At 37.8% G+C, this 24,804-nt stretch overlaps 1 long non-coding RNA gene and 1 pseudogene across 3 annotated transcripts in view; one reads left to right on the top strand and one right to left on the bottom strand.

Annotated features, from left to right (window-relative positions):
• LOC110257249 (uncharacterized) overlaps positions 1-24,804 on the top strand; it is an 830,883-nt gene that overhangs the window by 663,998 nt on the left and 142,081 nt on the right. The window lies entirely within an intron of this gene.
• On the bottom strand, positions 11,575-11,920 carry LOC146395688 (large ribosomal subunit protein eL42-like; annotated as a pseudogene).

Here is a 24,804-nt window from a genome sequence, read left to right as displayed (position 1 = left end):
ATCAGGCAGCCACAAGTCTCTTCTCCAAGTCCATGATTTTCTTTTCTGAGGAGATGTTCATTTGTGCTGGATATTAGATTCCAGTTATAAGTGATATCATATGGTATTTGTCTTTGTCTTTCTGGCTCATTTCACTCAGGATGAGATTCTCTAGTTCCATCCATGTTGCTGCAAATGGCATTATGTAACCAGATGGCTTCACAGGTGAATTCTATCAAACATATAAAGAGGAATTGGTGCCCATCCTCCTTAAACTCTTTCAAAAGGTTGAAGAAGAAGGAATACTCCCAAAGACATTCTATGATGCCACCATCACCCTCATTCCAAAACCAGGCAGAGATACCACCAAAAAAGAAAACTATTGCCCAATATCATTGATGAATATAGATGCAAAAATTCTCAACAAAATCTTAGCCAACTGAATCCAACAACATACCAAAAAAATTATACACCATGACCAGGTTGGGTTCATCCCAGGTTCACAGGGATGGTTCAACATACGCAAATCAATACATTAACAAAAAAAAGTCAAAAATCATATGATCATCTCAATAGATGCAGGAAAAGCATTTGACAAAGTTCAACATCCATTCATGATCAAGACCCTCGCCAAAGTGGGTATAGAGGGAACATTCCTGAATATAATCAAAGCCATTTATGATAAACCCACAGCAAATATAATACTCAATGGGGAAAAACTGAAAGCCTTCTCACTCAAATCTGGAACAAGACAGGGATGCCCACGCTCACCACTGCTCTTCAACATAGTTTTGGAAGTCCTAGCCACAGCAATTAGACAAACAAAAGAAATAAAAGGCATCCATATAGGAAGAGAAGAGATCAAACTGTCACTGTATGCAGATGACATGATACTATACCTAGAAAACCCTAAGGACTCAACCCCAAAACTCCTTGAACTGATTAATAAATTCAGCAAAGTGGCAGGATATAAGATTAACATTCAGAAGTCAGTTGCATTTCTGTATACCAGCAATGAAACATTAGAAAAGGAATACAAAAATATGATACCTTTTAAAATTGCACCTCACAAAATCAAATACCTCGGAATACACCTGACCAAGGAGGTAAAGGACCTATATGCCGAGAACTATAAAACTTTAATCAAAGAAGATGTAAAGAAATGGAAAGATATTCCATGTTCCTGGATTGGGAAAATCAATATTGTAAAAATGGCCATCCTACCCAAAGCAATCTACAGATTCAATGCAATCCCTATCAAATTACCCATGACATTTTTCACAGAACTACAACAAACAATCCAAACATTTATATGGAACCACAAAAGACCCAGAATTGCCAAAGCAATCCTGAGAAACAAAAACCAAGCAGGAGGCATAACTCTCCCAGACTTCAAGAAATACTACAAAGACAAAATATTCTGACATCAACCATACAAATGTTTTCTTAGGTCAGTCTCCCTATGCAGTAGAAATAAAAACAAAAATAAACCAATGGGAGCTAATAAAACTGACAAGCTTTTTTACAGTAAATGAAACCATAAAAAAAAACCTACAGAATGAGAGAAAAGAGTTTAAAATGATGCAGCCGACAAGGGCTTAATATCTAAAATATACAAACAATTTACACAACTCAACAGCAAAAAAGTCAACACACAATCCAATTGAAAAATGGGCAGAAGACCTAAATAGATGTTCCTCCAAAGAAGATGAACAACGGGCACATGAAAAAATGCTCAACATCACTGATTATTAGATAAATGCAAATCAGAACTACTGTGAGATACCACCAGAATGGCCATCACTAACAAGTCAACAAATAACAGATTCTGGAGAGGGTGTGGAGAAAAATGTACCATCCACTGTTGGTGGGAGTATAAATTGGTACAACCACTATGGAAAACAGTATGAAGGTACCTCAGAAAACTGAATACAGAACTATCATATGACCCAGCAATCCCACTCCTGGGCCTCTCTCCAGAAAAAACTTTCGTTGAAAAATATTCATGCACCCCTATGTTCACTGCAGCACTACTCACAATAGCCAAGACATTGAAACAACCTAAATGTCTATTGTCATATGAATGGATTAAGAAGATGTGGTACATGTACGCAATGGAATACTACTTAGCTATAAAAAATAACAAAATAATGCCATTTGCTGCAACATGGATGCAAGTAGAGACTTTCATACTAAGTGAAATCAGTCAGAAAGATAAATAACACAGGATATCATATATATGTGGAATCTAATACATGGCGTAAATGAACCTATCTACAGAAAAGAAATGAATTCATGGACATGGAAAACAGACTTGTGGTTGTCAAGGGGGTGGGGAAGGGAGTGGGATGGACTAGCAGTTTGGGGTTAGTAGATGCAAACTCTTGAATTTGGAGGGGATAAGCAATGACAGCCTGCTGTGTAGCACAGGGAACTATATCTAGACATTTGCTATGGAACATGATGGATAATGTGAGAAAAAGCATATAAATGTATATATGGTGAGTCACTTTGCTATACAGTGAAATTTATAAAACATTGTAAATCAACTATAATAAAAAATAAAAAACCAAGAAGGCCAAGAAAAAAAAAAAGAAAGAATGATAGGAAGGTAGATTAGATATATGGTATCTTGGCTAAGCTGTAGTGCCACTCATTTGGCCAAACACTCGCCTAGACGTTGTTGCAAAGGCGTTCGTAGACATGACTAACATTTGCAATCATTTGGCCTTAAGAAAAAGCAGGGTATGCACACTGTGGTATATGGAATGATTGACAAAGAAGGAACTGTTCTATAGCACAGGCAACTATAGCACAGGCAACTCTACCTAATATTCTGTGATAACCTTCATGGGAAAAGAATCTGAAAAACAATGGCCATGTGTACACAGATAACCGAATCATTTTATTGTATGGGACAAATGATCACAACATGGTAAGGTGACGATACTTCAATACAACTTTCAAAAAAGAAAGCAAGGAAAGCAGGCTATCATCCACAACATAGGTGACCTTCAATCAATCTGCTGAAGGCAGAAAAAAAAAAAAGGAAAGAAAGAAAGAAAAGAAAGAAAAACATTTTCTCAGAGAAAGCTGGAACACAGAACTCTTGGCTGAGTTCCCACCCTGCTGTCCTGCCCTATAGGTTTCAGACTCAAGACTGTAGCACCAATACTTTCTGAATTTCCAGCCTGCCAATTGTATGTATCTTATTGCTTCTGTTTCTCTAGGGAACCGTAACTAAAATATTAAATATAATATGCTGCCTTTTGTGTATAAGATAAAATACCAGAAGGATATACTAGAGGCCACTCCCTCGCCCCTTCCCCCAGAAAAAAAGATCACCTACAGGAGACAATAGGTATAGATAGTAGGAAAAATAGAAATGAGACTTATTTGAGTATTCTTTAATAAGCATATTTTTCTTCTGAATTTTTTTTTTACTTTTTATTTTGTAATCAGGCAAAGTTTGCTCTATTCATGAATTTAACATTATTTTCCTTGTAACATGTCACTGCATAAGTATGACTATCTAGATAATACAGCAACTAGTTTTACAAAATTTTTGACTTTTTATAAAAACTCCTGTATACTTCTCCACAGTGCTTTTTTGGCCTTGGCTTCTGGCGAGAACTCTAAGCTTGGACACCCAAGGAGCCTGGGATCACATTACATCATTTATTTGACCTGGGAGTTTCATAAACGCTTGTATAGGTTTCAAACTCAAATTCAAGATTTTGATGCCATAGGTGCTTTAACCTGGGAGTTTCATAAACACTTGTATAGTTTTGAAGCTCAAATTCAAGATTTTGATGCTGTAGGTGCTTTCATGAGTCTGTATTCTTTAACTGCAGGCGACCCAAGTACATTCTGAGAGGAAGTCCTGAAAGACTTTTGATCTCAATTTAAAACAAGAAAAAGTGGATACTTAAATCTGATCCTTTTGAATAATTAATTATAAAGCTATAAACCTGAAAGATAATTAATTTGTACTGATTTACTTTATATTCCTTTTAAGTGTCCTGTGTGTTTTCACTAATATAGAAATGAAATATTTAGTTAAATGTCTTCTATGTTACTAATTTTGTGACTTTTTAAAAAATAGATTATGTAGTAATTAAATAGATCACATTCTCACTTTCTCTTATGTGAGGAGGTCTGGAGAGTTATTTCAAAAATTACAACCCAGTAATTCATTTAGTGGAAAGTATCTGAAATGTAGACAGTCTGTTAATTAAGTTGAATCCAATTAAAGCTTTAAAAAGCAATAAAAATGTCCCCAGAATAAATATATTTCTAAACCCAACTGTGTGATGTGTACTTTGAAGGCTGACTTTGTCATGCTAATAGTATTTCACTGGCTGTGTTTCTGTTCTTATTTGCCCTATTCTTGGTGAAAATTACTACTGTAACAGGCCATATAGATATTTATCTATCTTTTTTAAAAGCAAAACTCTACCTTCTCTGATAAAACTTTTATGAATTTTTTTCTCATTAATTTAGATACTAAGTTCCTCATTCTCCCATTAGGCATTGTTATAGAACATTGTCTTGGGGAATATGTGTGGGAAATACATTTTTCAAGACAATTAAATGTGGCTCCAATTTTTACCTAAAAAAATCCACTTGCAATAATTGTGTGTAACTTCTTTTCTCTGTCTCTCCACTTTGTCTTTAAAAAAATAATAAATGCTTATTTATCTGGAGGTCAATGACCTGAAGTATAGTACCAATGCAAACTTAAAAAAAAAAAAAAAGAAAAAAAAAAAGTAGAAGTTTCTGTTGTGGTGCAGCAGAACGAATCCAACTAGGAACCATGAAGTTGTGGGCTCCATCCCTGGCCTCGCTTAGTGGGTTAAGGATACAGCATTGCCTTGAGCTGTGGTGTAGGTCACAGACTCAGCTATCTGATGTGGCTGTGTCTGTGGTGTAGGCCAGCATCTGTAGCTCCAATTCGACTTCTAGCCTGGGAACCTCTATATGCCGTGGGTGCTGCCCTAAAAAAAGCTAAAACAAAAGTTGTGCAGCCTCCCAAAATGTATTCTTCTTAGGATGTAATATTTGTATATGCAGTTTCAGAGAAATTGGCCATTTGATTTCCTTGCCTGTAGCAAATTAAATGCAATAAATCGCAACTATAGTCAGGCACACTCACACAAAAGACGGCTGACAAGAGAAAGTCAAGGAAAGATGAGGGCAGAGCAGAAACAAGAATTATAACCTTAGATCATCTAAAAAAGAGGCAGGGTGGTCCACATTGTGGTTTTCCCTGGGTTTTGAGAGTAACTCCAATGTGTCTGTTCTCAGCCCCCCGTTTATATGTTACTTCTGCTAGGAGACCACCCTGAACCCTTTCCCACCTTTTACTGCTAGAGATACCGTGAAGTTCCCTTATTAGAGTATTTATCAGACTGCATTTTAAACACCCTGGATGTTTGCCCTTGTTGCCACTATATTACTGGCAAGAACGTGACATTCTCTGCAGTGTGCTTTTCCCAGTCTTTTGACAGTGATTGTTACAATAAATGCGTCAAAAGAATAAAAGGCTCATCTCTGAGCTTCACCATATTGTCTCTGAATCAGTAAGAAAAGATTCAATTGAACGAAAAAAATTTTAGAGCTGAAAGATAACTCGGAAAAATTGGTCTATTGTTCATCAATTGTACTTCAGTTAAACCGTATTTTCCCCCAAAAGGGTCTATCCATTCCCATGATGAGAAATTGAAATCTAGGGAATAAAAGCAGCTAATTCCAAAGAGGTCATCAATGATAAACCTAAATAAAAACAAATATCTCTTGACTATTACTTCAGGCTATTTCCATGACCCTGCCTAGTTGCTGGAGATGACAATTGTTGAATCCTTATTGTAAACTAGGCATTATGCTAAATGATTGACATTTGTTTTCTCATTTACTCTTCAAAACAGCTGGGGACTATTGATGCAAACATTATCCATGTTGTACAAACCAAAGGATGTGCTCATAGAAGTTGAGGAACTTGGAGTTCCTATCATGGCTCAGTGGTTAACGAATCCGACTGGGAACCATGAGGTTGCAGGTTCAATCCCTGGCCTTGCTCAGTGGGTTTAGGATCCGGCGTTGCCATGAGCTGTGGTGTAGATGGCTCGGATTCCGCGTTGCTGTGGCTGTGGTGTAGGCTGGCAGTGACAGCTTTGATTACACTGCTGCCTAGGAACCTCCATATGCCTCAGGTGCAGCCCTAGAAAAGACAAAAAGACAAAAAAAAAAAAAAAAGTTGAGGAACTTGTCAACAGATGGAAGCAGTGTTTATCTATCTCTAACTCTAGAACCCACCTCCCACTCGCCATCCCAAACTGCCTTAGATTCATTTCCTGTTTATAAAAGTAGGAGTGTGTGAGAGCCCCCTGGATTGGCTGTTGAAATGTTTATTGGATTATAACTCTACAAGCCAAAATTTCTGAATAAATGGGAATTTAATTCAAAATTAGAATAATGGAAAAAAAAACCCTGAGATAAGAATACCTTAATAGTAATAGCCTGGGAAAATTCATATATTTGTCAGGACACTAAGGATTTAACTTAGGATATTACCTATTCTATGACTATTAAAAATGCACAGTACACACATTGGACCATTGGATTCAGTCAAGGAAAGTCATTCTTAGAAGAAGATACGTTTCTTACAAAATATTTCTGAATATTTTAGAGATACTTATAAGTGTTAATATTGTGCAGATGATTTTTGTTAGCAGTTGGTGCAAAGAAGAAAAAACTTCTTAAGTAGTTGGGGATGCAGAGCCTAAGGATTTGAAGGGTCTGGTGGCTACCTGGCTTGTGCCTGGTTGTGAGTGGTAGGCGGTTTGGAGGTAAGCAGGTACCTTACCATTGTATCTTTGGCCATCTGAAATAAACACAGCAAAGGCATGGGCTTTACCTCCTCCTATACACTCTCTACAAATGCTACTGACCCTACCTAGGAGGGCATTTCTCCTCCACAAGTTCTCCTGATATAGGTTTCAAGCAATTTACTTGTTTAGAAATTATGGGAATAGGCTGAAGAAGAAACAAGGAGCAAATAGATTGTTTACACTCCTGTTTGCTCTAGAAATTCTATGACTTGGGTAAACCAAAAGATAGTTAAGAAAGTGGTAGAGGTATCTTCTCCAAGGGAAACGTTTAATGTAATACTACTAAAAAATGATAGTAAGAGCCAGTTCTTTTTAGAATCTGAGTTTTAGCTATAACCCTTTTTGTGGTTCACTGCAAATAGTTCCCCTTTGCACCAAGGGAAAGCAGACATCTTCAGCTGAGAGGAAAAAGGGTGATCCTGGAGAATTTATTTGGAGAGAAAAGTGTGAATTTGCTATGTGACAGATGAGGAATTAGGAAAAATTATCAGAAGGAGGATATAAGAGATGTCTGTAACATAGTTCTAGACTCTGAAAGATAGCCTCTGGATGTGCATATTGCCTTTAAAATAACATCCAGGTGAGTGAGACAACATAGTCCAGTGTTTAAGAGCTCTGTAATTTATTAGATTCACAAGATACTGAATATATTCTTTGTAGGATCTCCTCAAAGATGTTGTAAGTTCTCACAAAGATTGCTATATTCTTTTCACTGCAGCCTATGTTATTTCTCAAAGATTGATTAAACTATAGAAAAGTCCTGAATGCTAACTAACCCTTTGCACCATGGTACTAGAAACTACAAACACACTGATAACAAGAGAAGGAGATGGTTATTATAACCAGGGCTCTCGGGAAAGGTAGAGGTGTATTTGCTTCTCAGCAGATCATTAAAAATGATGATGACTATGCACTAAAAGCAAGAGGAATGATGTCAATAAAAGTAATAGGAATTTGAGGAGTTGCCTGGTGACCTAGGGGTTAAGGACTCAGTGTTGTGATTGCTGTGGCTTGACTTCTGTCCCTGGCCTGGGGACTTCTACATGCCATAGGTGCAGCCAAAAAAAAAAAAAAAAGGAGAAAAAGTAATAGAAATCTGACAGATTTATTTTTGTGTTATTTTATGTAATTAGAGTATTGAGAGGCCTGGTTGATGAAATGGAGCTGCTGGATCAAGCCCTTCATGCCTAATCTGATTGGACTGTGCAAAAGCCAGCACACTGATGCAATTTATGGATGAAAAACATTTCTATAGAATGGGTTCCTAGAATTGGTATTGCTGAGTAAAAGAGATTTTTCAGTGCCATTTTGCTTAAGATTGCCAAACAGCCTTTTTATAAATGCCTTTCCAGTCATTACCCCCCCCCCAAAAAAGCAAAAGAAGTGCTTTTATAAAATGTCTAAAATGTCTTATTTCCACTTTATATAACCCTAAACTACATTTTTTTTCTTTTTCATATATCTATCGTCTGTCTTATTTGAGGATGGCAAATAACGCTCACTTACTGAAACTGTCTTTGCCAAAATTTTAATACAGTTTTTACTGTGGGGCTTAACGATAATTTCACAAGTGGGTAGCATGGCGAATAATGTATTAATAAGCCAGTAAAGAAATAACATACGCCAAACAAATGAAAGATTAATTACACTACTGTCCCTCGCAAGGGGAGATGAGGGAATAAAGTCCAGATTTAGTTTGGGGTGTACATTTATTGAGTTGGTTCTTGGGGGGAGGCGGCTTAACCATCTGCTGGCCAAACAATAGTGAAAATTTCCCAGTTTCTAGACCACATTGCTAGGGAAGGATGTGCTGATGCTGGCGGGCAAGATGATTTCTTTCTCGGGGCCACTGCCCAGCTTTCACCAATACCACCTTTGCCATGGCAGGAGCTAATGCTCCAAGGTCATTGGAGAATTATGTCAGTCAGCAAAGGGTGGCCTTACTCAGACTGAACACTCTCGAGCAGTCCTCACAAACTGTGGGCATTTATAGTCTAAATGTCCCCTCACCCAGAGCTGCTTTATCACATGTTCTTGCTGATAAGCACCCCCCCCCCCACAAAGTGCCTCTGCCACTGAGCTACTGAGAGCTTACCAGCAAACAGAGATGTGGAAGGTGATATTCCCAGAGCACACTTTTCCCGTTATGTTGAAATAAGAGCTTCATTCTTGAAAACAGCTTCACTCTTAAAACGTCATTTTTGTCATAAACAAATGCATTTGAAATCATATTAAACCACTACACACCATTGTCAGTTACATAGGGCAAGCATAACAGTGGCATTTGTTTGGGTCCTAACTGCCAGTATTTCTTACCAGGAGCGGAGCTCTGTATTGGAGAAGGGTGAGAATATGGGGGCAATATTGCCCTGGATAACTCAGCGGGCCAGATAGCTGAGGATTGATGCATTCAGTGATATGTACTACATTGCTCTATATTGCTTTTTATTACATCTATTCCCACCCATTGAGGATATCTTCTCTAATAGATTAGAGGTTGCACAACGAAAAGACCCTTTTTCAAGCATGTGCAGGCATGCGTCGGAAATACTGTGGGCTTGGTTCTAGACTACTGCAATAAAGGGAATATCACAGTGCATTGAGTCATATGAATTTTTCTCTTAGTGCATATAAAAGTTATGTTTACACCCTATTGTGTAGACTGCTAAGTATGTAATAGCATTATGTCTAAAAGAAGACAATTAAAAACTACTTAAATGCTAAAAAAATGCTAACCATCTTCAGAGCTTCATTGTCATAGTAGTAACATCGAAATTCACTGATTACAGATCCCTGTAACAAGTATATCAACCAAAAGTTTTGAAATATTTTGAAAATTACCAAAATGTGACACAAACATGAAGTGAATAAATCCTGTTGGAAAAATGGCACTGATAGACTTCCTTGAGAATACACAGATGCAATTTATTCAAAAAATGCAAGTCTGCTGAGCACAGTAACATGAAGTACAATAAAATGAGGTATGCCTGTACAAAGGTTTTGAAATAAGACTTATGCAAATCATAGCAGAGAAAAAGGTGTATGTGGCCTTGGGTAGGTTTATTAGTTTTTTAATGCTGTGTAATAAGCTACCACAAATTTAGTGACTGAAAGCAACATTTATTACCCAACTTCTATAGACTGGCATTCTGGCTCCTTGTTCAAGGTTAAATTGTAGGTCAAGGTAAACCAGCCTGTATCCTCATCTGGAGTTCAGGATCCTCTTCCAAGTTGATGTGGTTGGTTTCTTGTTGACTGTCAAACAGTGGCTCTTCTCAGCAGCTGGGGCCCGCTCAATTCTTTGTCATGTGGTCTCTCTACAGGCATCACCACCTGATTCTTCAGGAGAGTCTCTCTGCTTGGAGTTCTTGACCCTTTTGAAAAAGCTCCGATCTGATTAATTTAGACTCACCCAGGATTACCTCCCTTTTGATACATTCCCAATCAACTGTTTTAGTACTACAATCACATCTGCAAAATCCCTTCACCTTTACATCTAACAGCAATAGCTCAGTAGTAATGTCTCATTACCATTGCTGGATTCTGTGGTTAGAAAAAAAAATTGCAGATTCTTTCTCAACTCAGGGGGAGAGGATTGTGCCAGGGTATGAGTCACTGTGGATAATCTTCCAATTCTGCCTATCAGGAGCTGGATTTAATCAGTAACAGGATTGACTCCTAAGAGATTTTATTCAAAATTCTAAAAGTCATGAACCCTAACTTTGACCCAAGGAGATGTGGCATTTAATAGAATAGAAGATAATCTCTTTGGCTGTGTGAAGGAAGGTTTGACATGGACCTGGATTAGACGTGATTGGGAGTTGATTAAATATGTCAGGAAGGACCTCAAGAGGATGACATCAGCAATGGTCATAAAGACGAGGAGAGACAAACACTAGAAATAGTTAAAGGAAGAATGGATAGTAACTAATGAGTCATAGGATATAATGGCCAATACCATAGTTATATTTTACTGTTTTTTTCCTCTAAATCAGGACCTGATTCTAGTTAGAGAAAAGTGATTTGAAATATAGTCTAAACTCAGTATTGTATACTGAGTAAATTATAGATAAAATAACCCTTTACTCCTAACCACATCATTGCGTATTTCCTAAAAACACATATATTCTCTTTTATAACCACAACACAATTTTCAAAATCAGGAAATTAACATTAGTACAATCCTATTACCTTATTTAAGTTTAACCAGTTATTTCACTAAATACTCTTCATAGCAAAAGGAAAAAAAAAAATCAACAAAACCCAAAAGCTCTCTGGTACAAGTTCTATTCCACACATTTCATTTAATTGTCAAGTCTCTCTTTGGTCCCCTTTAATCTGGGATATTTCCTTAATATTTGTCTCTCATAACCTTGACGTTCTATAGCATGCCCCTCTGTCTTTTAAAAATTAATTTTCTTATTACTAGATTTGAGTTCTGAGTTTCTGTCAAGAGTATTTCAGAAACGATGCTCTGTCCTTTCCAGTAAACCGAAGCAATAGGCACATGATATTGATGGGAACTATTCATGGTGTTGTCAACGCTGATCGTTTGGCTTTGTTGGTGTCTCCAAGGTTTCTGACCACTTTTTCCCATAAATGACTAATTTCTAGTTTGGGACTCTCCTTAATATAATATATTGTAATATGTAGTGATATATCATTATATATAATATATATAATTGTTTCATAATAAAACATGAAGCTAGAAGTGGATCACTTGGCCCTTTCTTTTATCTCCTCCCAGCTCACAAGGCTTGCATCTTTTAATAACCAGCATTATCTTAGATCTGCAGTCTCAATACATTCAAGCCTCAGTGCAATCATCTTTGAATTTTTAGATGTTTTTCTTGAAGATCCATTTAGTCAGTCCACCATAGCCACTCTGCTTCCTGTGGTAATGCCACTTTCCCTGGGCATGTACAGAATTCTGTCCTTCTTGCTCTTTGTTTTTTTGTGGGGTTGATGTTTGCCTGTGACTTTCAGAAGGGCCAGCAGGCTTTGTAAATATTCACAAATGTTGGTAGGTGTGTTATAGGTATGGATTCCATTATATATATTTTGGATTCCATTATATATATTTTATACCACTTGGTATTGCCACATGAGTCCCTGAACTTCTATTTATGTATTTTTAAGCTTTACTGGCTCCATTCTTTACACTGGATAGTTTATACTGATACTCCATCTTCTGAAAATATTATTTAGAAAATAATCTATTTTCACTTTCATGAGTCCTCTCTTTCTGCTCTCTCCAATCTGCTTTTTAAGACTTTTCAAGGACATTCATTTTGAGAATTTTACTTTTTGGTTTAAAAATTTTTATGTTATTAATTTTTTCAGTTTACATTTTTTTCTGCCTAGTTTTCCTGTCTCTTTATTCATTATGATATATTATTGTCTATAGTCTGAAACATAGATTCAATAGATGCTTTCAAGTCCTTGCCAGCTAATTCCAACATCTTGAACATTTTAGGTTGAGTAATTGTTGATTGTTCCTTCTCTTGATTCTGGATCAAATTTTCATATTTCTTTGTGAGTTTACTTATGTATTAGTATATACTGCATATTCTGAATGAAACATTGCAGAGATCATACTTTTTTTTTCCTTGTAAAAGTGTTTATTTTTATTCTAGTAGGCAATCCTCTTGAGCACCAAACCAACTTCCTTGCAATGGTTACAAGTGGAAATTTCTGCTCAGTTCCTTCCATGGTACAGCTATTATTTATACTGTGAATCTTGACATTTTCCAGGCACCAGTTCATAGGTAAGCCAAAGATATGGGTGGTGTTTATATGCAGATTTAGGGATTTCCTCCTTTCTTAGATTTTCACCTTCATTTTTCTAGCTGCTCTGGCAGCCTAAATTCCATCATCTGATTCTTAATTCATTACGACTACTTCTGCTTATATTTCCTTCATTCAGTTCCTTATAGATTAGAAAATGCCCATGGATACAAAGCTTAGAAAATGTGACTCATCCAGGGAAATTTCCTTCTTTCAAGGGCCGACTTTCTTCTCCCCCATCCCACCCCCCAGCTTTTTGTTGCTCCTCACACCTATTTTATCCAATGGTTACAAATGTTATCTGTGGCAAAGTTAGTAAAATATAAGCTTCACTCAAGCCATTATAGGAAGTCGCATTTGAGTAAGTAGATGCTTCCAACTTGCAAGATCAGTACTGTTCTATGGAAATGAAATATTAACTACCGTCATAACTAAAATTTTTCTGGCAGTCACATGAAAAAAAGTGAAAAATTGGGGAAAAACAGTTAATAGCACATTTCATTTTACCCAGTATATCCAAACTTTACCATTTCAACAAGTAATCAACATAAAATTCATAGTAACATTTTCTATTTTTGTTTACTATATCTTTGAAATCTGGTGTGTTTATACTTTCAGTACAGTTCCATCCAGATGCTAACTTTGTAATTGTTAAAAAGGAATGTATGGAGTTCATGTTGTGGCTCAGTGGTAACTAACCCAACCAGTATCCATGTGGACGCAGGTTTTATCCCTGGTCTCGCTTAGTGAGTTAAGGATCTCACCTTGTCTGTAAGCTGTGGTGTAGGTCACAGACGAGGCTCAGATCCCTCATTGCTGTGGTGTGGCCAGAAGCTGCAGCTCTCATTCAACCCCTACCCTCCTGGGAACTTTCATATGCTGCAGGTGAGGCTCTAAAATTAAAAAAAAAAAAAAAAAGGAATGTTTCATTATTAAAGTCATATAATTATGTTAAGTGGAAAAGTATTTTACATTGTTTAGTTCTCAGTGTAACTCAGTGGGTTAAGGACTTGATGTAGTTTCTGTGAAGATGCTGTTTCTATCTCTGGCCTAGCTTAGTGGGTTAAGGATTTAGCATTTCCACAAGCTGCAGTATATGTTACAGATGCGGCCCCGATCTGATGTTGCCCTGGCTGTGGCTAGGTCCCCACTGCAGCTCCAATTTGACTCCTAGCTGGGCATTTCCATATGCTGCAGGTGTGTGTGTAAATAAACAAACAAATAAATAAATTTAAATCAATGAGGTGAATTGTACACTGTTGGTGGGAATGTGAATTGGTGCAGCTACTGTCGAAAACAGTATAGAAGTTTCTCAAAAAAATAAGAAATTGAACTACCATATGACCCAGCAATTCTACCTCTGGGTATATATTCTCCCCCCAAAAAAGCAAAGACAATAGTTCAAAATGATACATACACTCCAGTGTTCATACCATCATTATTTACAGTTGCAAAATCTGAAAGCAACCTAAGTGTCCATCAAAAGATGACGAGACCAAGAAAATGCAGTACATGTACCCAATGGCTCAGCCTTAAAAAAAATGAAATTTTTCTATGTGCAGCAACATTGATGAATTGGAGGTCATTGTACTAAAATAAATCAGACAGAGAAAGACAAACACTATATGATATCACCTCTATGTAGAATCTAAAAAAATACAACAAAATAGTGAATATAACAAAAAAGAGGTGGATCCTCAGTACAAAGAACAAACCAGTTACCAGTGTGGCAGGGGGGACAGTATGGAGATAGGGGAGTATGAGGTACAAACTACTGCATGTAAGATAGGCTACAGGGATGTACTGTGTAACACCGGGAATGTAACCAATATTTTGTAGTAACTAAATGGAAAATAACTTTTAAAACTTGTATAAATATTTTAAAATAAAAAGTATAAACTGCTAGCTATAAAATAAACAACAAGGATATATTGTACAGTCCAGGAAATTATGGTCATTATCTTATAATAATTTTTAATTGAGTAGGATCTATAAAAATACTGAATCATAATGCTGTAAACCTGAGTCCCTTTGTTTTACTAGTCACGGGTCAAATATCTTATGGTTAAAAGTGGCTAGTGGCTATCTTGTTGGAGAGCATATATAGGTCTAAATGATAAAAAGGTATTTAGGTATTTTTGCTAGATGAATTGGCCTTAATAATGTAAGCTATCAGTATAAATTTTGTAGGAATTAAAAATTATATAAACATTTACCTCTATTTTGGAAAGTAATAAAAGAAATAGACTTTGTAGATATTTTCAATGATAAAAAGCAAATATTTTTACAAAAAGATTTTAGTAAGACCAAAGCCTAATTAGTTTGCATAATGTACATTATGTGCAGAATTTGTCAACAAATTACTTTTTAAAAATAGAACAATTGTTAATTCTTCTATGAAATTATTCTTTTGGGATTCATATTTAAGTATGTTCTGGCTATAAAACTTCCCTACTTTGAAAGTATCCCTTTTTGTTGGCTAAATTGTTATAATGATGATTTGATTATTGAAAAAGTAGTCTTTTGGTATTAAGTTTATAATTGTCTTGATTCTCAAGGCAGAAGTGTGTCTAAATTGGTTTGTGTAAAACTTAAGCTCTATAAAGTAGCATTAAAAATCTTATAAACGGTAGTCGACTACATAGAAAGTTTATCTAAAAATTGAGTGGAGTAGGAACAGGGAGTGGTAGTGTCTTGAGAGCCTATGTTCTAACTCTAATGACTTAACAGATTGCTTATAGGCTTTTGTCGTATATCTGGTTGATAGGACCTTTGTCAACGTCCAAATAAAATGAAAAATCTACTTGACCCCTGACAAAATCAGAATCCTAAAATTTGAGTATCATAAGACAGGAAACGATGACTATGACTGAGAACAGTGATGTTAGATTGTACTGTCTAGACTGGGGCTCAATGGCCATGCATATGCCTTACAGTTAAACGGTATAAGGGCAGATGTAGGAGAAGAGGCATGGTTAGAACAGCACCACCATCTCTCTTCTCAGTCCACTGGAGAAGAGGGTCAGGAAGTTTTCTTCATAATGGACAGCTCAGTAGACCTTTGGGCATTTAGCATCATTTATTTGAAAGTTTCTTGAGCACTAACTATGTGCCATGGTGCATGGACCATCTTCTGGGTATACTATTGAATAAGATAACCTCAGTCCTGACACTCAAATAGGTATGAATCTGGTGGTTAAGTTGGCACACAAAGTACTAAGACTTTTACTATCAGTACTCATTTGATTGTCAGTTGAAACAAACAAAAAAACATAGAAACCATGGATAGCTCTTTTTCAAGGAAAGAAAGTGAGGCCTGTAAATGACTTCTTTAAGGTAGCCAAAAATGTGTGCATCATGACTCAGATTTAAACTTAGGTTCAAGTCACTCTAGATGACATGGTCTCAACCACTCTCCACAGTACCCAGTAGAGATCATCCCTGCCCTGGCATCTCTTGGTTCTTTACGAACACACCCTTGATCCCACCCTAGAATAGAACTCTTCTGAAATTTAAAGGCCCTTACACTCTGACTCATGGCTATATTGCTCTTGTGAAAAGGGATTATTTCTGTCTGCTCACAAAATGTCACTATCTATGTATGACTGCGTTATATCTTCTGGATTCCGCAGGATACTACTCGTTGGAACTTGTAGGAGTGATTCAGACTTCTTAGGAGAATGCTGTTTTACTTCTTTGAATTAAAACAAAAGGATTCTGAACTTAGAAGTACTCTAAGATTATCTTTCCCAGTCTCCTTGTCTTTTAGACATGGGTACAAATTCTGAAGATGTGGGAATATAAGCTGGTACAACCACTATGGAGAACAGTGTGGAGGTTATCTTAGAAAAATAAACATAGAACTATCATATGACCCAGCAATCCCACTCCCGGGCATATATCCAGACAAAACTTTCCTTAAAAAAGACACGTGCACCCTCATGTTCATTGCAGCACTGTTCACAATAGCCAAGACATGGAAACAACCCAAATACCCATCGAAAGACAATTGGATTAGGGAGATGTGGCATATATACACAATGGAATACTACTCAGCCATCAAAAAGAATAAAATGATGCCATTTGCAGCAACATGGATGGAACTAGAGACTCTCATACAAAGTAAAGTAAGTCAGAAAGAGAAAGACGAATACCATATTATATCACTTATATCTGGAATCTAATATATGGCACAAATGAACCTTTCCACAGAAAAGAAAATCATGGACTTGGAGAATAGACTTGTAGTTGCCAAGGGGAAGGGGGAAGGAGTGGGTTGGATTGGGAGCTTAGGGGTAATAGATGAAGACTCTTGCCTTTGGAATGGATTAGCAATGAGATTGTGCTGTCTATCACTGGGAACTATATCTAGTCACTTAGGATGGAGCATGATGTGGGAAAAAAGAAGGTATACATGTATGTGTGACTGTGTCACCATACTGTATAGTAGAAAAAATTTATAGGGGAAATAAAAAAAATTACAAAAAAGAAAGACTATGAACAATTAAAAAAATAAAAAATTAAAAGGTGAAAATGTATCAAGATCTGAAAGTCAGTGCAGTCATGAGATCAGAACTCTTAAATCTCAAATGTTGTTTTCTTCCTCTGTGTCCCAAATATCTTTTGCTTCACAGATACCCTTTACTGTCTCAAAGTTTTAGACCAAATAGGAGTCTAAATAGGAAAACTTTGCTGGCAGAACTTCTGCGTTGTGCAGGAGCCACAATGATCCCATGCAACAAAGATGCCTCAGTCTTCCGAGCTTTTCTATGGGTCTGGACTGGGAGGTGTGAGCGAGTGAGGGCCATTCAGTTTAATTATCCATGGAACATCTGGTGGTTACAGAGGGAGAAATGATTTGGTTACTTGGTTAGCCAAGCTTTTTCACTAAGCAACATTTCTGAAAGGGAAATATTTCAGAATCACAGAGTTGCAAGACTGTTTATCATGAACATTCTTTAGTCTTTTCAGTGATTATACCCTACTCTAATATACCCAGCAAATAGGATCATCTAGCATCTTCACTGGGAATTTATGTGTATTTGCTCTTTTGTTCTTTACAACTCTATCAGATAAATATTAAGATTAACCCCATTTTACAAATGAAGACTCATAAATATTAAGGAACAGCAACGGGTAATTAGCAGAGCAAGAATTAGGGCTTAGTTCCGTCAGAATCCTGAACTTGTATTCTACATTCTTTCCCATCAGTTTTTTCTTGCATACCTCCAATGACAGGATACTCATTAACACCTAGGGTATTTCTACCTGTCTTTAGGTTGTTATGATTATGAGAAAGCTCATCCTTTAACGAGGCTGGAATTTTCCCCTAAATGGCCTTTTTGAATTAACCTTAATTGATTTCCTTGATATTTATGGGCACAAGTGTGAGAGTTTTCTCACATGATTATCCTTAAAGAATATGAAGACAAATCTCACTGGTCCCTTTTTTCTTTTCTTCCTCAAGTTATATATTCCCGTATCTTTTAAATAGTCCCTCTTGGAGCATGATTTCTAGTTATCCTGCTTCTCTCTTCTGAGCTCATTTCATTTTAAATGAACCTTAAAGGGAGGCTCCTGATTGACTAAAATAGGGAGCTGGACAAAGAAATCTTCCAGTGCAGTGACTTAGATAATATAAAAGTTTCTTCCTGTTGCTCATAAAATTTAAAAAATGAGCATCTAAGGCTTGTAATGTTGCTCTATGAAACTCAACACAGGTTTCTAGGGTTTCTACAATTCTCCTATATTTAGTTTTCTGAGGAACCTCCATACTGTTTTCCATAGTAGTTGTATCAATTCATATTCCCACCAACAGTGTAGAAGGATTCCCTTTTCTCCACATCTTCTCCAGCATTTGCTATTTGTTGTCTTGTTAATGATGACCATTCTAGCCAGTGTGAGGTGGTACCTCATTGTGGTTTGACTTGCACTTCTCTAATAACTAGTTATGTTGAGCATTTTTTCATGTGCCTTCTGGCCACCCATATGTCTCCTTTGGAGAAAAGTCTATGTAAGTCTACTGCTCATTTTTCGATTGGGTTGTTTGTTTTCTGCTGTTGAGTTGTGTGAGTTGTTTGTACGTTTTGGAGATTAAGCCCTTCTCGGTTGCATCCTTTGCAACTCTCTTCTACTATTATAGCTTTTTTTTTGTGGTTTCTTTTGCTTGCAAAACTTGTAAGTTTGATTATGTTCCATTGGTTTATTTTTATTTTTATTTCTATTGCCGTGGAAGACTGACCTAAGAAATCATCTGTACATTTGATGTCAGAGAATGTTTTGCCTATGTTCTCATCCAGGAATTTTATGGTATCTTGTCTTATGTTTAAGTCTTTAAGCCATTTTGAGTTTATTTTTGTGCATGGTGTGAGGGTGTGTCCTAATTTCATCGATTTATGTGCAGCTGTCTGATTCTGCCAACACCAGTTTCTGAAGAGAATTTTTCCCATTTTATATTCCTGCCTCCTCTGTTGAAAATTAATTAACTGTAGGTGTCTGGGTTTATTTCTGGGTTGTCTATTCTCTTCTTTGGTGTATATATCTGCTTTTGTACCAGCACTGCCCTGTCTTGATTACTGTAGATTTGAAATACTGTTACTTGACATTACGGTAAAGATTAACTGTTCCTGGATCCTTTACGTCTTTGAAGGTGGCCCTCATCTTTGCCATTACACCCAGGTATAGTATCATTTTTTATTTACCATTTTAGATGTGGATTCAGAGTAGATTTTGTGGTTGTTCCCTGGTCTTTGCTACTAGGATGGTTATTACCTTATAGGTAAGGATTCAGTGTGAAGATTCTGCCAACTGCTAATTTTGTCCATTCTAATATTGCACTCAGTATGTAGGGGAATGATGAGTTGTTGGCCTATGGACCTAGGGGCGCCATGGTAAAAGTGACCTGAACTCCATAGGGCCATAATTGCACTTTGTTTCTCTGAATATCTCCATCAGTTAACTTGGACCCTCTATCCATCAACCTTTGAACTGTTTTCTCTAGTGTAATGTTGCTCAAGAAAATGGCTGTAGGTATTTCCGGGGAAGGACTTCTCGAAATCACTGCTGTATAGACTTGCCGTGGTTCCTTATAAGGACTGTTCCACATAAGGACATGATCTCTTCTCCTGTCAGTGGGTTTGGGGCCTGAAAACTGGGCAGCAATTGACTTTCCATTGGAGTGCCCAATCATAATGTCCCTAGAACACCATGTTCTATTAGCCTTTCCTCAGAACCTTACAGGTTACACTATGCCCAGCCCTGTGACTGCCAGTCTCTTCTTGCTTCTTATTGCTATCATTATGTTTACATTGTTTTTGATGTTTTAAGTGCTGCCACCTTGCCTTGATACCCTGGTACTCTATCATTCCCCATTGCTACTAGAAAACCCAATTTTGCAACAGTATTTCCTTCTGTCAGTGTCAGCCCACAAAAGCCAATAATCAAAGATCAATGAGTGATGCTGCTTTCTCACTAATGCATTTCTTACTTCTTTGGTAAAAGAAAACCTTCTCTGAGCCTTTCCATGGAACATAATCAGCTAGTAGTTTTTTTGATATATAGTAGAAACATTCTAGCATACCCATGCCTCTGAGCCTTTGACTCCTATTCCATAGTATTCAAGGGAATTCTGGTATCTCAGTTTCATTTAATGCTGTCCATTTCTTTTTTTCAGTCTTCCAAATGTCACCTTAGCAGCATATTAGAAGCTTCTCCCAGGGTACTTCCCCAGGTGTTAAAATGTGTATGAGCACTGTCCCATACCGACCAATCTCTCCTTATCTAGCTTTGCATTCTACGTATTCCCACCCTGATCCAGTGCTAGGTTGATTCCCAGGCATAGTTCCCATATACCTGCAGGATATGTGGACTGGATTCTTCCATTTGCTTAGAGTCCCTCTTCTCTTTTAATACATCCATACTTTGCCAGGTGGGTCACAATAAGATGTGTCATTAAGTATGGGTCTGGTGCCCAGGAAGAGGTTGAGAACAGAGTGTGAGAAAGGCCAGCATTGCCTTACAGGGTACCCGTCTCCATTAGGGTTTCTTCAGAGTCATCCAGCGAGGGGATACTTGCCATTTCTCCAAGCCCACAAAGCAGGGTTGTCTGGGGGAGGGCAGGTTCAAAGCATTCAAGAAAATCTATACAGATGTCCCTATCCCAGATGGGAATATCTTTCCTTATCAGGGATCTAACTTCGGCATACATGACCTAAAATAACTTAATCTTCTCTGAAGTTCTGCCACCTTTACAATCAATCCTTGTGCCTCATCTTGAGCTTTATCTGCTCTCCAGTTGGAGTATGTTGGGCTCTTTTGTTTCTATAAAAAGTGTTTATGTTATTAAGGCATAATTTACATATCATATAACTCACCCACTTTAGTTCACCTTAATATTTTTAAAGAAAATGTATTAAGTTGTATATTTCACGTCACCATAAGTCAGTTTTAGGATATCATTATCACCTCAGTAAGATCCTACATGTCCATTAACTATTAATGAGAAGGGAGCATCTTTTAAAAATCTCTTTGGCCTGTTATAACTCACTGTCCCACACTTTGGAGACCAAATGACCTTCCACTTGACTATGGTTCCAGAACCAGGTTGGTGCAGAGGGAACAGTAAATGGGCTCTATTAATAGGGAACAGTACTAGAGTGACAAGTACTAGTGTGCCTTTTTTCTTTGCCTGCACCCACAGTATGCAGAAGTTCCTGGGCCAGGGATCAAACTCATGCTACAGCAGCAATCTAAACCACAGCAGTGATAGTGCTGGTTCCTTAAACTGCTGAGCCGCCAGGGATCTCCCAGAGAGACTTCTTGACCAAAAACAAAATAAAACAAATAAATGGCAAGTGAGTAATATAAGAATAATCTAGGTCATTGCTGTCACTGGAGCTGTGTTGCACTCTTAACCATGATCCAGAAACACAAAGCTACTTGGCTAGAGATTGCCAAACCTGGAGGAACATCAGAATCACCAGGAAAATGTATCATAAATCTGTATTCTTGGGCCCTTCTGCCAAAGATTCTAATTCACCCTGTCGAGGGGTGTGGTATTAAATTATTATACTTATTATACTTACATACTTATTATTATAATTTGATGATTCTCACAAAACATAAGATTAAGAAACTTATTCTACGTGGTATGTAACTTTGATTTTTTGGTATCATTCATGTATTTTTTCCCATGGAAACACAGTTGTGGTATTGGGTCAGAAAGTGTGGACATATATATGTGTCCACACATATATAGTATAGAAATAGTAATGATATACATTATAATAATTATATAATTATAATATATCTAATATATATATTCTTGATTCCTCAACAAAAATCAAAATTCAGTGCATCACTTATTTCATATTCTTATGCACAGAGATGTGTATCTATTTTCTGAAGTGGAAAAGTATTGCCTTTGCCCTCAAGAAGCTCGGCCTGTAACACTTTCGTCTGTTGAATTAATGTTAGCAAATATTAGGCAGACAACGATAACTTGTGAACATGCTGTGACCCAAAGGTATAGAAGATGAAGCTCCTAGCATTGGAAATAGACCACAGGAATTGTTGGAATCTCTAGGAAAGTTGTCACCATAGGATTCCTACAAATGAGTCCAGATCATCTTTTATGATCCTTTCCAGCTCCAGAAAATCACAGCTCTGATTAACTACTGTGATTACTTACAATGGAAAGGAATATTTGATCATAAATTGGTCAAGTATTAACATCTCGACCCTCGCTTTCTGGAAACATGTCTGGGGTCACTGAAAGTAAATCTAACTCTTTCTATCCCGTATCAGATTTCCGAAAAAAGCCTCACATTCTACCTTTAAATTTTATCCCGATCTGGACCATTTTCTATCTTGCTTTCCTGCAACCACTTTGGATAGTGTCTCCAACATTTCTTTCCTGAAATATTAAAATACCCTCTGACTGGACACTCTCCAGCCCTTGCCTTGTAATCACACACACACACACACACACACACACACACACACACACACACACACTTTGCATCACAACAGACTCATTGATTCTGTGAAAACACCATCTCTGGCCATGGCCCTCACTCAGAGTAAAAGCCAATGTCTTTATCATGACTGACAGTCCCCCCACCTGCCATTGCCTCTCTTAGCTTATCTCCTACTTCTCTTCCCTTTGCACATTAGCCATGGTGGTGAACTCTCTGTTCATTGAATGTACAGGGAAAATTCCTGTTCCTAGGCATTTATACTTGCTGTTTCCTCTGTCTGGAGTGTTCAGTCCTGCTGTTTTTGGCCTTTTGTTTATAAATTAACATCCTGATAACTTTTGAACTGTAATGTTCTTAATAATTGTTATTCTTGAGAAGAAAAACATTTTGGCTGTTAGACCTTGCTTAGCTTTTCCTACATACCTGTTTCACACTGAATAAATGATTGTTAAAATATCCATGTATATTAATACACGTATTTTTTTTTTACTACATACAAACATATAAGCTATGCTCAGTTTTGGCAGGATGCCCATGTTCTAAGAATCCTGAATGGCAAAGTTTTGTTATAGTATTCATTCATTTTATTTAACAAGTTTTAACAAGTATCTATGGAATACCTACTGTATGCCAGAAATTATCCTAGGTACTGAGGTTCCCAGACTCCATAACACAGTTGAGGACCTTGTAGAGGAGACGAGATGGTAAAAAAAATTAACAAAAATAGTTTCAGACATTATTACACCCTTTGAGGAAAATAAAATGGGGGTATGCACTAGCGATTAGATCAGGAAATTTTTCTAAGAAGCTGATATCTGAAGAGAACTGAAAGGAAAGAACCCATCAGCCGCTTGATATTGGGAGGACAGAAGGCTGTAGAAAGATGCCAGCAAGGGCAGAGTTCCTTTTGCCAGGATAGGCTTCTCACATATAAGAAAGGGCAAGTTGACTGTGGTCCTGCAAGTGAAAGGAAGCTTGGTAGAAAATGAGGTCAGAAAAGAAGCAGGAATTTGATCATTGAGTTTCTTAGTCCTGGTGAAGATCTTGGGGAGCATGATGGAAAGTGGTTGCAAGGAGAGTAACCTGCTCCAGTTAAGATTTTTTAAATCCCACTGTGGTTAATGAGCAGAGAACATGTCTCAGAAGAACAAAAGTAGGAGGTGGGATCAAGATGGCAGAGGAGTAACACGTGGTGCTCACCCTCTCCCACAAACACATCAAAAAAACCATCTACATGTAGAATGATTTTCTCAGAACATCTATTGAACACTGGCAGAATACCTGAAACTTCCAAAAAGGGAAAGAAAACCTTCACATAACTGGGTAGAAAAAAAGGAAAACAGAGATATAAGAAAAAAAGAATTAGGATGGGGCCAGAACTCCTGAGAGGGAGATGTGAAAGAGGGAAGGAACATATACCCTCAGAAGACGCCTCAATGACAGGGAGATCAGCCAAGGTGGAGGGACCTCAGAGCCTCAGAGAAAAGTTCAGAAGCTGGACCGAGGAGGGCAAGGCAAAGAGAGAGCAGCACAAACCATCAGAACCACTGCCCAGACACCACAGCCTGAGATGACTGGGCAGGGTCTGAGCACTGAGACTCAGACTCTGAAAGTTGCTTCAGGGAGAGGACTAGTGTTGGCTGTGTGGAGACAGCCTGAGGGGCTATGGAGTGGTGCACCATGGGCTGGGGAGCAGAGTGCTGCAGCTGAGGGAGCCCCAGAGGAGGCCTGGACTCTCAGAAGATGCAAGATGCTACTGTTGGGGAAGGTGAAAGGAAGAGGGGCAGACCACCATAGGAATATCTTTGTCTGCACACACATGGGCTCTCCACAGCTGGGTGCCCCATGTGAGGGCTAAGGGAGGCAGGACAGCTGCTTGCGTGGGCTATGGGCAACAGGGTAAACCACCACAGCCATCTCAGACTCCAGAGGTGGTTGTGGCCTGGCACCACTAAGGCACTGTCACCTCAGGGATTGGTGCAGAGGAGGGCACTGCAACTGAGTGTCATCTGTTGTTGTTCTCACTCCCCTGTAATTCACACACCCTGCTGCTGTCACTGCCAAACACTCTGGGCACTGCCTACACATGCCTGAGGGTCACTGCCACTTCCCAGGGCCCTGCAACTAGGAGCAGCCTGTGCCATCTCCCCACAGTTCCTCATAAATATCAA

The sequence above is a fragment of the Sus scrofa genome, chromosome 16 (assembly GCF_054392235.1).
Source record: "Sus scrofa isolate SSC_HxYL_T2T_F1_AM1 chromosome 16, Sscrofa_HxYL_maternal_Yorkshire_Landrace_v2.0, whole genome shotgun sequence".
Lineage (NCBI taxonomy): Eukaryota > Metazoa > Chordata > Mammalia > Artiodactyla > Suidae > Sus > Sus scrofa.
Note: the sequence above shows the minus strand (reverse complement) of the source record. Positions and strands in the feature narration are given on the sequence as shown.